The sequence below is a fragment of the Dipteris shenzhenensis genome, chromosome 1 (genome assembly GCF_047967505.1).
Source record: "Dipteris shenzhenensis isolate YYH24624 ecotype China chromosome 1, Dip_SZ_1.0, whole genome shotgun sequence".
Classification (NCBI taxonomy): Eukaryota; Viridiplantae; Streptophyta; class Polypodiopsida; order Gleicheniales; family Dipteridaceae; genus Dipteris; species Dipteris shenzhenensis.
Genome location: NC_141596.1, coordinates 13460822 through 13474187, shown reverse-complemented (window position 1 = coordinate 13474187; position 13366 = coordinate 13460822).

Sequence of the window (13366 nt, the reverse complement as noted above, 5' to 3'; positions counted from 1 at the left end):
GCTTTCACAACTAAGAAGAGGGAAATTGATTTTAGCCTCCATCTTTGTGTGTATTTCCCTATTGTGTATGTGAGAAAGCTGCAAGTGAGACTCCTTACTTCTCTCCCACTCTCTTCATAGTTAGCTAGTAGCAAAAGGTGTCAAGGAAGGATGCTTATACAGAATGCTAGCTAAAGTACCAGATAAGCATGCCATGTTAGCTCAATCGCAACAGATGCCACTATCCGCAAAATGGCACAAGAGATATGGTCATGTCAACTTCAAGTACTTGTTAGATCTCAGGAATCAAAATATGGCAATTGGGATTATGAAGCTACAGTTTCTTGGAAAAGTTTGTGAAGCATGCTACTTCGGCAAACAAAAGCGAACCAACTTTGCTAGAAGTACCTCTCATGCACGAGGTATTCTTGATTTGATACATACAGATGTATGGGGTTATGCCCAGACCTGCAGCATCAATGGTTCACTTTACTACTTGACTTTCATCGACGACTACAATAGATATTGTTGGGTCTACTTTCTAAAAGAGAAATCTAAAGTGTTTTCCGGATTTCAAGAATTCAAAGCCAAGGCAGAAAACCAAACAGGCAGAAAGATCAAGGTCATGAGATCAGATAGAGGAGGTGAATACATGTCTTCAGCATTCATGAACTTTTGCAGAAATCATGGCATTCGAAGACAATTCACATGGGCAGATACTCCTCATCAGAATGCAAGAGTTGAAAGGAAGAATGGGACTTTAGCAGACAGCGCTAGAGCAATGCTTAGTGAAATGCATCTTTCGAATCAGTATTGGGTAAAAGCAATAGCTACAGCAAACTACTTGCTTAATCGGCTTCCTACCGAACCGACATAGGGTATGACTCCTTATGAAGCATTCACTGGACACAAGCCACACATTGGGCATCTCCGCATATTTGGTTGCATAGCATATGCCCACATACATGATGATCATCATAGGAAATTGGATGCAAAGTCATGCAAATGCATCATGAATGGCTACAGTGAAGAAAGCAAAGCATACAAATTGTATGATCCCATCAACCGCAAGGTCATTATCCCTAGAGATGTAATCTTTGATGAGGAATTAGAATGGAAAACCTCACCTACATAGGAGATAGAAGCATCGACTTCACAGTCATCTACAGAACAAGTTGATGAAGAAGAGCAAGAATTGCCAACAACACCCCAAGCAGAGCCACAGCAACTCAGACAGTCTACTAGGGAAAGCAGACCTCCAGTCAGAGATCGGCATATGCTCAAAAAGGCAAAGCGATTCAGGGTGAAACCACCAATTATGCTCTTATGACTACCATCATGGCTACAGAAGAGCCAGTGTACTTCGAAGATGCAGTAGACAAGCTGGAATGGCAAACTATTATGAATGAAGAAATGGATGCTTTGTATAAGAATAATACTTGGGAATTATGTGACCTTCCACCAGGAAAGAAGGCCATAGCAAACAAAAGGGTATACAAAGTGAAGTACAATCCAAATGGCAGTATTCAGAGATACAAAGCCAGACTAGTTGCAAAAGGATTTGCACAACAATATGGTCAAGATTATGATGAGACTTATGCTCCAGTAGCAAAGATGGATTCCATATGGTTCTTGATATCACTACTGACACTCAGTAGATGGAATGTGTATCAGCTCGATGTTAAGAATGCATTTCTCAATGGTTATCTAGACTAGGAAGTCTACATGCAACAACTAATAGGTTATGTTAAACCGGGTGTGATTTTTTGGTGAGCTTTTTGTCACGAGCTTTTTTTCAATTTTCATGAATATTGTGAGCTTTTCATTCACCCATCTCCCTAGCGTCTCTATTCCATCCAGGAGCTGAAAGGGGGTGTTATAGGCCGACATCTCTTGATGTCACCTAGAGAGAGAGGGCCTTGCTTATGGATATGAATGAACTTGACATAACTTCGTAAAGTAAGACTTATGAAGTAATGGAAGGATCCTCGTGCAATACTATGTGTGTACAATAATGTGTGCATGGAATTTGGAAAAACCTTTCTTTGAAATCAAAATGAAGGTATCACGGCTTAGATTGGGAGGAGATGAGGAGAAATCGAAAACCAACATGAAGAGAAGTCCCATCCACATAGTGCACTATCAACAAATAAAGAGGTCGAGAGCCTTTTTTTCACCTGCATTCCACTGAACAGTTGCAGGGCTGCCTTGCCATGCCCATTTTGAGCACAACCAGCACTTATGTCACTCTAGGAGACCACATTCCACTGTGACATCTCTGTGAACACTGCCCTTGCATCATTTAGGTTCACGCACTTGCAATACATATGGATGAGGGCATTCCCCACAATAACATCTGACTCCCATCATTGCCAGCAACAGTAGCATGGGTCACACGACCCTCTTCTAGGGATGTCATACAAGCACAAGCATCCATAACACAGACGAAGGTGATCTTGTCTCTGGCACGAGACCTTCAACCTGCATTTGGCCAAACAGTTGCAGAGATTCTTTGCCATGCCCTTTATGGGCAATCACTCAATCCTCTGCTAGGGCAGTCACGATGGCTCACAAATCCATAAGGCAAAGAGTAGCAATGCCTCCTTGCCAATCAGGGCACTCCAGGAGATGACATCTCACTATAGCAACTCTGTAACAAACACCACCGTCACATCCTCTCTGCTGCTGCATTTGCCATACATATTGATGAGAGCATTCCCCACAACAAAATCCAACTCCCATCTGTTGCTAACAATAGTAGCATAGATTACTCTACCCTCTTCTAAGGCTCCCATGCATTGGAATATGAATCTATCTAGCTTCATGCCACTATGTTGCATTTTCCCAAAAAGCTCAAGCAAGAACAACATGCACATGTTCAGTCTCACCTACCAGTTGGAGTTGCCAGCGGGTTGGAAGATGCATTCGGTAGTTCATGTGAGTAACCAAAGATCATGGTCTGATTCCTATGAGCACCCCCTGATCAAAAGGAGCTAGATATTGTGGGCAATGACAGTCTATAAGAGTTGGTGGTAGACTTAATAAGTCTTGTTGCATCAGTACAAGAAGGGTACCAGACGGAAGGTTTAAGGGGTATCCTATGTATGACAAAGTGTGGTTGGATGAATCACAATTTGGCAAGGATGTAGTCCTTTACTTCGAGTCTACACATAGGAATTCCGCAGTTCTAGTGGGGGAGTGTAACCCATCAGCAGGATGCCTGTTGATCACCAGGCTTGAGAGAAGCCAAATTACAAGTAGCATGAAGCATGGCCATGGACAGACAGCAACACTGGTGGCGGCAGTGGTGGCAGTGGCAAGCAACTTCTCCAGTGGTTCATGTGGTGGAAGTTGCCAAGATGGAAGTTCTGTACAGCAATGTGCAGCTCTGTGGGTGGCTGCCCTAATTGAGGGCTATGGACTAAGGCTTGGGTCCAAAATGTTGGGCAGAAGGGCACACATAGATGCCAAAAGGGCCAAAAATCAGTCGGTTAGAATTTACTGGCCGACTTAGCTGTTTCCAGCCGACCTCCCTCCTCCAGCCATATTGCAACCAACTGGCTGGGAAAAAAGGGGTATAAAACACCTACATGCCCCCAACAGCAAGACACTCTCAGAGCACTGCAGTCTACAACAGACAGCTGTGGCCAGAGAGAGCAGTCTGTAGGAAGGAGAGAGAGCAGTCTGCAGGAAGGTGTGCAGGCAGGAGCCATGGACTACAGGAACGTAGGGCAGTAGTGAGGACTTGTAGCCTGGAGGGCTGTCCCAGACAGTGGCCAACCTTTTTGCAGGTTCGAGTTCCAGTAGAACCACAGCAACACTTCAGCAAACAGGTGTCCAGCATGCAGGCATTGAGGAATGGGAATCCAGTCAGAGGTTTCTCTAGAGAGATTTCCTCCAGTCAGAGAGGAGACTTTCCCATTCAGGCATTCATAAGGCTGTATGAGCACATCCTGAAAGGATATCCAGGCAGAGTTGCTAGAGGACATTTATGACACTACATCCCAATAGGTTAGTTCACAAAATTCTTTGTGTGTTTGAATAGTTGCAGGGCTGTCTTGCCATGCCCATTCTTAGCACAACCAGCAATCATCGCACTTAGGAGACCACAACCCATTGTGGCATCTCTGCAAACACTGCCCTTGCATCATCTAGGTTCACAAAATTGGCATACATATTGACAAGGGCATTCCCCACATAGTAACCTCTGACTATGGATCCAAAAAAGAGCAAAAAGCATAGAGCAATAAAGACACTCTTGTGCCACACAACCACCATGACCAAGGGCATTGTATGTGTTACATGACAACCTCAACAAGAACATCAAAAGTGATGATCACAAGTATTACTGTCAATACTACATAGTTTATGGAAATGCTATTCTGTACTGATTGATCGCAGACACATGTCAGCAACAACATTGTCATTCTCTATGGAAAGACAATGGCGACCTAACTCTTTGCAAAGCCTTGCCATCCCAAAGCAACCTGCAAAGACATCGATGATGCAATCACCAGGGTCTATGAATATTATGAGTATACACCTACAAGAAGCACTAAAAGGGATCAAAGGATGTTTGACAATCTGTGACATGAAGTTGGGGGTAATAAACTTCACGCACCTCTTCACTTCCTGCTGCTTTCGAACTGACTGCCAAAGATATTTATAATTGAGAATGGGACATTAGAAAGAAGCTTTTATGCCAAGATACCACACCATACTTTCCTCCCTTAGATGAGAATGAAGATGGTAACATCCCAAGTGATGTTATAATCAAGCATAGGGAGAAGGAAAGGATCAGCAAAGGCCATAATCTCAGCGAGCCAGTCTGCGCCAAAGAGAAGAGTGATACGTTGTTGAAAGAAGATCTTGCGGCTCAACATGACATGAACTGATATATATCGAGGAGTTTGAAGGGGCTGATTAGGTCGGATGGGTAGATTCCGAGGAAACATTGCACCTCCTTCATAGACACCTTTACACTTAGCTCAAAACACTCTACAAACTGTCATTAGACAAAGAGGCCTATAACTTTCAGTAGAGACATGATATCAGAGATTCAATCACAAAAGATATGCGCCTTGAGATGAGCTTTGTGCTGATATAAGTTTCATTGAAAACAGACAGACGGTTGAAGAGATATGGACAGTTTACTAGAAGGGGGTAAAAACTATCATGAAAACAGACTGTTAGACACAGAGACTCATAACATTTTGCAGCAGAATCTGATTCAGGATCTAAGCACTAAAGACATGCACCTTAAAGAGAGCTTCACGCTGATATATGTTTCATAAGAAATAGAGAAGCGGCCAAAAAGTTATGGACAGTTTACTAGACGGGGGTAAAAACTGTCATGAAAATAGACTATCAGACACAGAGAATCATAACTTCTTGTAGTAGTATCTGATTCAAAATCTGATCACATATAAACATGCTCCTTAAAGAGAGCTTTGCATTGACATAAATTTCAATCGGACTACCGAGCAAAAAGTTATGAGCAAAACACTAATAAGGGGTCAAACTGTCATGAAAACTACCCTCCACCCAGGCTAATTTCGCCTGAGCAGGATGCTCCCTCAAGACTCCACCTTTATCAACGATCCACCCCTCATAGATTTTGCCAAGAAGAGGGGAAGAAGTTTGCATGGTGGCTCGGGAAACAAATGGACCATGTATGCACAGCGAGCGGCCGAATAGAAAGAACTTTCAAGGCTTTAAAAGAGAGAAAAGGGACGAGACACTCAAGAGAGAGAGAACCTGAAGTGACCTTCATTACAAATAGAGTGAGAATCCACTCCAACACTACAAACACAAGGGAGAAGAAGAGGTTTCATACATATAAAAGGGAGCAAAAGCTCCAAGACTACTCATAGAGAGAGAATAATCTAGAGAGAGATGGACTCAAGAGTCTACATAAGAGAATATCTACAAGAGGGAGAGAAGGCTCATGGAAGAGGCTTGCGGAGACTAGAGCTACAGCAACATGAGGCCTAATGGTGAAAGAGATTCGATGAACAAGGGAGAGGAGGGCTCCTTTTATGGAGATTTTGCTACCCTCCTTCACCCATTTACAATTGCTGCCTATAGATTCCTTTCCCCATCAATCACATAAGCACGTATGTCACCATCCATGTCCTTTTTGGCTACTCTTGCCATGTGTCCCATCACAAGATGCTCAAGACTCTTAAAATATTGAGAAAGTCAAGAGTCTTCTCACATGGAGCCCATAGGGACCCTCTCTTTTCCACATGTCCACATCCTCCTTATTCCACATAGGAGTTCTAGAAGGATTCCTCTTGACTTCACACTCCTCCACATGCCTTCCACACGCTCTGCATGTGGCCTTTCTTATATTATTGGAACACATGGACATGAGCCCACCTCTTTATATGACTCACTCTTCCTATTTTCTAAAAAACTCCATAATATCCCATACACAAATAACTCTCTCCCCATACCAAGGTATTTATAATTCATACCTATGGTATTTACAATGAGCCATTCCACTCATCCTCTCCATCCCATACAATATCATAGAAAATAGAAATAAGTGAGAGCCGCTAGGCTATCACTTGATACTCAAACTCTTATCAAACATAGAGAAAAACAATACCAATGCCAAATTAAAAATATCAATTTTTGGCGTCACATCTTTCCCCCCCCAGCAGATCCTCTCTAGTACAGAGAGGGTCTGCTGGCCCTCAAGGTGGTCGAGCATAGAAGAATTTAAGGTGATACTCATTGGTGTGTCCGGGTATCACCATGCCATCAACCTCCTCAAGCTGATAGGTTCCATTCGTGACATTCATATACATCCTTATGGAGGCGTGGCCAAAAGTAACCAATCTCTGCTTCTATTATGGAGTTAATCCTCGAGGAAACATGCCTTCTTCCACATATTTCTGAACATCTTGTAGTTTTGGCCAGTGTCTACCCAGTGTAGTTTTGTCCAGTGTCTACCCAAGAAACCACCCCCTGGTCTTGTACTACAATGGCTTGAGTAGCTAGCTCATCTACCCTTTGATTTTCTTTTCTGTTTATATGAACAAACTTGCAAAAATCAACTGACTACATAGTGCCATAGCCTTTTGATTAAGCTCCTTCAAATGAGGACTTCTTGTCTTGTAATGCCCTTACATTTGCTTTATAAGAAGCTGAGAATCTCCTTTACTTCCAATTCTTTAACTTGACTTTGAAGACAACCCTCCAAACCAAGAATCAAAGCATTATACTCAGCTGCATTGTTAGTTGTGAAACCTGGAAGCTCTTGTCCTCTTGCCCATACCTCTTGACCTTTAGGATTCATCAAGACTATTCCCCTGGCTCCTTGTTGGCATGAAGGACTAAAAGCCCCATCAAAATACAAAACAAAAGCTGTTGGTGGTGTATCCCTTTCATCTTTAATGTTCTCCTTACATTTCTTTTCTTCTCCTAGATCCTCCCGTCCTGTGAGCAAATCTACCATAGTGGACCTAGTGGTATTTTCAGTGACAAAAGATAAAGAGAACTCTTGAAGCTTTGACAACCATTTTGCAAATCTCCCCCCAGGATTAGGCTTGCGAACTAGATATGCTAATACAGACTGAGAGGTAAGGAAGAAAAATGGTCGAGGTAATAAATAGGAGCAAAACTTTCTGACAGAAAACACCAAAGAGAGAGCTTGCTGCTCCATTTTTTCATACCTTGTTTCCACATCTGTAAGCTGTCGGCTGGCATAATAGATGGGTTGCATTTTACCTGCCTCTCCTTTTTGTAGCAATACAGCACCAACTGAATGCAAAGATACACTTGGATTTACATAAAAGTCTTGAGACCAATCAGGGGGCTTCAATATTGGGCCCTTACTCATGGCCTCCTTAAGTTTCTGGAAAGACTCTTGTTGCTCCACACCCCATTGAAAAGAAACTCCTTTTCTTGTCAGCAAGTTCATGGGATGCACTATCTCTATGAAATCATCACAAAAGCGTTGATAATACTTGCTCTTTCCTAGAATTCTATGAACACCAGTGATACTCTTAGGACTTGGCAATGCCATGATTGCTTGAACCTTGTCAGGATCCATTTGCAGGCCTTCTTCAGACACAATATGCCCCAACAAGACTACTTTTGTTTGAGCCAAATGACACTTGCTAGGATTTAGACACCCTTTTGCTTCATCAATCCTAGCTAAGGCCATCTTTAACTTCTCCATGTGATCTATGCGCCAAGAATAAATGCAAAAATCATCCAAAAACACCCATATGAACTTTTTCAAGTAAGGCTTCAGGACTTGACTCATGAACCTTTGAAATGTAGCTGGTGCATTGGTCAACCCAAAAGGCATCACTCTATAAGCAAAAACTCCCCAAGGTGTGACAAATGATGTTTTCTTTTGATCTTCCTCCCGAATACGAATTTGAAAGTACCCAGAATACCCATCACATACAGAATACATCTCATGCCCTGCTACTTGGTCTAGTATTTCATCTTGGAATGGCAAAGGAAAATGATCCCTCTTAGTGCATGCATTCAACTCGAACAAAATCCCGAAGATAAGACTCTGGGTCTTCCCCTTGGGTCCCTCAAAACACTGGAATCTTCACCATGATGAAACACAAAAAGGAAACACCAAGATCTAAATAATATCCCAAACTAGATCCGAACAAGATCCCACAGAGCCTTAGTATACCAAGACCAACTTATTATGCATAACCACTTGTTGAAAAACCTCCACAATGTGATCCTCAACAAAATCTTCAAAAATAAGTGACCAACCAGCACCATGAAAACATTGTGTATACATGCATTCTAGAACCACCCTTCTCACAATAGGAAGTGCACATAAAAGCTTCAAGATATTGTACTCTTCATCATTTGCATAGCAAAAGAAGTTGAAAGCATTAAGAATCACCACTCCACTGTTATAGTCGAAAACTACCCAAAGACTCAACTCTTCTTCACACCAAGCTGCCAGAGCATGGAACAATCCCCAATCTATCATTGTGCCTGCTGCCGGCGTTGTTGATTCACCAACATATTCAACAGTGCAAACATAAAGGATATGATCATGGTGACTGTGCGAATAGCTTGAGCATCACCGTCACAATCTTCAAGTTCTCTTAAACGGGTTGCAATCTCTTCTAACGGAGTTCTTCCAGGCATCTTCTTTATCTCATCAACACACATGCCTCTTCTAGGCATAACATGCAATCAAGTACACCCGAGACCGTTTAGTAAGGTGGGATGAATCCAATACCAAACGTACCCGGCGTCTCCACCAAAAGATGTGACATCAAGTTGGGGGTAATAAACTTCACGTACCTCTTCACTTCCTGCTGCTTTCAAACTGACTACCAAAGATATTTATCATTGAGAATGGGACATTAGAAAGAAGCTTTTATGCCAAGATACCACACTATACTTTCCTCCCTCAGATGAGAATGAAGATGGTAACATCCCAAGTGATGTTGTAATCAAGCATAGGGAGAAGGAAAGGATCAGCAGAGGCCATAATCTCAGCGAGCCGTCTACACCAAAGAGAAGAGTGATACATTGTTGAAAGAAGATCTTGCGGCTCAAAATGACATGAACTGATATATATCGAGGAGTTTGAAGGGGCTGATTAGGTCAGATGGGTAGATTCCGAGGAAACATTGCACCTCCTTCATAGACACCTTTACACTTAGCTCAAAACACTCTACAAACTATCATTAAACACAGAGGCCTATAACTTTCAATAAAGACATGATATTAAAGATTCAATCACACAAAGAGATGCGCCTTGAGATGGGCTTCACGCTGATATAAGTTTCATTGAAAACAGACAGACGGTTGAAGAGATATGGATAGTTTACTGGAAGAGGGTAAAAACTATCATAAAAACAGATTATCAGACACAGAGAGTCATAACATTTTGCAGCAATATCTGATTCAAGATCTAAGTACCTAATGACATGCTCCCTAAAGAGATCTTCGCGCTGATATATGTTTCATAAGAAACTGAGAAGCGGCCAAAAAGTTATGGATAGTTTACTAGACGGGGGTAAAAACTATCATGAAAATAGACTATCAGACACAGAGAATCATAACTTTTTGCAGTTGTATTTGATTCAAAATCTGATTACATACAAACATGTGCCTTAAAGAGAGCTTCGTGCTGATATAAATTTCATTATAATCGGACTACTGAGCAGAACGTTATGAGCAAAATACTAATAGGGGGTCAAACTGTCATGAAAACTACCCTCCACCCAGGCTAATTTCGCCTGAGCAGGATGCTCCGTCAAGACTCACCTTCATCAACGATCCACCCCTCATAGATTTTGCCTAGAAGAGGGGAAGAAGTTTGCATGGTGGGTCGGGAAACAAATGGACCATGTATGCACAGTGAGCGGCCGAATAGAAAGAACTTTCAAGGCTTTAAAAGAAAGAAAAGGGACGAGACACTCAAGAGAGAGAGAACCTGAAGTGACCTTCATCACAAATAGAGTGAGAATCCACTCCAACACTACAAATACAAGTGAGAAGAAGAGGTTTCATACATATAAGAGGGAGCGGAACCTCCAAGACTACTCATAGAGAGAGAATAATCTAGAGAGAGATGGACTCAAGAGTCTACATAAGAGAATATCTACAAGAGGGAGAGAAGGCTCATGGAAGAGGCTTGAGGAGGCTAGAGCTACAGCAACATGAGGCCTAATGGTGGAAGAGATTCGATGAACAAGGGAGAGGAGGGCTCCTTTTATAGAGATTTTGTTACCCTCCTTCACTCATTTATAATTGTTGCCTGTAGATTCCTTTCCCCATCAATCACATAAGCATGTATGTCACCATCCATGTCCTTTTTGGCTACTCTTGCCATGTGTCCCATCACAAGATGCTCAAGACTCTTAAAATATTGAGAAAGTCAAGAGTCTTCTTACATGGAGCCCATAGGGACCTTCTCTTTTCCACATGTCCACATCCTCCTTATTCCACATAGGAGTTCTAGAAGGATTCCTCTTGACTTCACACTCCTCCACATGCCTTCCATACGCTTGGCATGTGGCCTTTCTTATATTATTGGAACACATGGACATGAGCCCACCTCTTTATATGACTCACTCTTCCTATTTTTTAAAAAACTCCATAATATCCCATACACAAATAACTCTCACCCCATACTAAGGTATTTATAATTCATACCTATGGTATTTACAATGAGCCATTCCACTCATCCTCTCCATCCCATACAATATCATAGAAAATAGAAATAAGTGAGAGCTGCTAGGCTATCACTTGATACTCAAACTCTTATCAAACATAGAGAAAAATAATACCAATGCCAAATTAAAAATATCAATTTTTGGCGTCACACAATCCATATTTGTTTTCCTTGAAAGAACTTCAATTATACCCCATAAATTCAATCTGTGCTTGTATAGGGTCTTACTCGTTCAAGTAATCTGATCTTTCTTCCCGTCCTCGTAAGTAAGTTGATGCAACTTGTGTTCGTTTTGTGACATGTTTACGGTCACACTTGTGTAGCATTGATGTCTTTGCTGGAAAAAGCTTATTAGAGACATTTGCACCTACCTGTCGATCCATGTGTGGGAGGTCAGATTTTCCACGCCAGAAGATACCCATTTGTAGATTGTGAACCTAATGGATGATGACACCTCAAGTTAGATACATCCAAATCATGCTTATTAGACCAATATAAACAAACATTTAGGTGATTTAATGTACCTCCTCTCCATCATCATGTAAATAACCAAAGTCAAGAAGCACTTACAAGAATCTAGGTTATACTATATTGTTTCTTTAGTGTTAGTTGTTAACTATTACATAAGTATGAGGAGTAGAGATCTCATAGGTCTTTTCTTGATAGCTGACTCTCCATCCATTGATCTAGGTCGTAATGTGATATCCACATAAGGGTTCTCTACATCCAACTCATCCGCATCCATATTGTCTTCCATGTTCTTCTCGAAGATTGAGCAGCAAATGTTGCAAACTTAAGTATATGGTAGATACCCGCATATATAGACATTGGTCTAGATGCCTATGGAATAGGGAACTTTGGACTATTACCTTCACATCTATTTTTCTCAATGGGATGTACTTTTCCCAGTGGGTAATCCAACCACCAAGGACACACATTAATCTCCCAAATCGTTATGCCCTTATCTTTCCAAGATAAGGGATACATGCTTCCCTCTTTCTCCATGTTTGTCCATGCCATGACCTCATATGGCATCCTTGAAGATGAATTGGTATCATGCCAAGACCGTATCCACCTATTATGTATGAAAGAATGTAGACATATGAGTAAAACAGTTTATTAATCCTAAGAGAAAGGAGAGGGTTGCTATTGTACCACCTATACACCAAGCGTAAGGATGACTCCTGCATTTCTGGCTGCTTATTTGCTTCAAGAGTAGACTTCATATCCTTCCAAAGCATAGGGAAGGCTTCTTGGAGGTGAAGTCATCTTCGCTCTCGAGCAAATGTCTCAAACCCATCAGGCAGTTCCAAATCATGGCTTCGCAAATTGTTGATGATGGAAATCCCTCGCTCAAACAAGTATTGCCAATATGTTTCCTTTTTCACATGTAGTCGAAACTTTTGGGCATCCCCATACTTAGCAGATGCAACTGTATCATTTCCACATGCCATCATCAATTGTTGTAGAAGCTCTTTTTTCCTATTAATATCATGGCAAAGGAAAAAAATATTAGCATCACTATGGAGTGATTGTGCAAAAACATTAATTGACATTACCTATTAGGGTTAAGACGTGATGAGGATAATATATGCACTTTGTCCTTAGTCATGGCACCCTTTTGATTCCAATCATAACTAAATAGAAGCTCAAAGAAGCCATCACCATTTGCGGGATTGGCAACAGGTACCATCTTGTATGCTCGATCACGAAAGATGACTTCCACATTCTTAATAGCCTTACTAAATTTATTAGTATACTCCTCCAGACTCATCTTCGATTGATCAAGATTTTGAGTAGCTTTCTTGATCGCACGTGAAAAATCATCCTTCCATGAAAACAAGAAATCAAAACATTGTATGCTCGATCACGAAAGATGACTTCCACATTCTTAATAGCCTTACTAAATTTATTAGTATACTCCTCCAGACTCCATCTTCGATTGATTAAGATTTTAAGTAGCTTTCTTGATTGCACGTGAAAAATCAACCTTCCATGAAAACAAGAAATCAAAACATTATCCTTTTTGGGACACCTTTCATAGAGCAAAGGGATATTTATAGTTCGTGTAGATACCTTCCAAACAAGCTGTGCCAAGACAATAGCTGGTGTTGTGTACCATGGGTTACTATTCTTCCTTTCTATTACCATCTCCACTTCCACCCATCTCTTATCCTCTTCACTCAATAACTCAAGAAGTGAGGA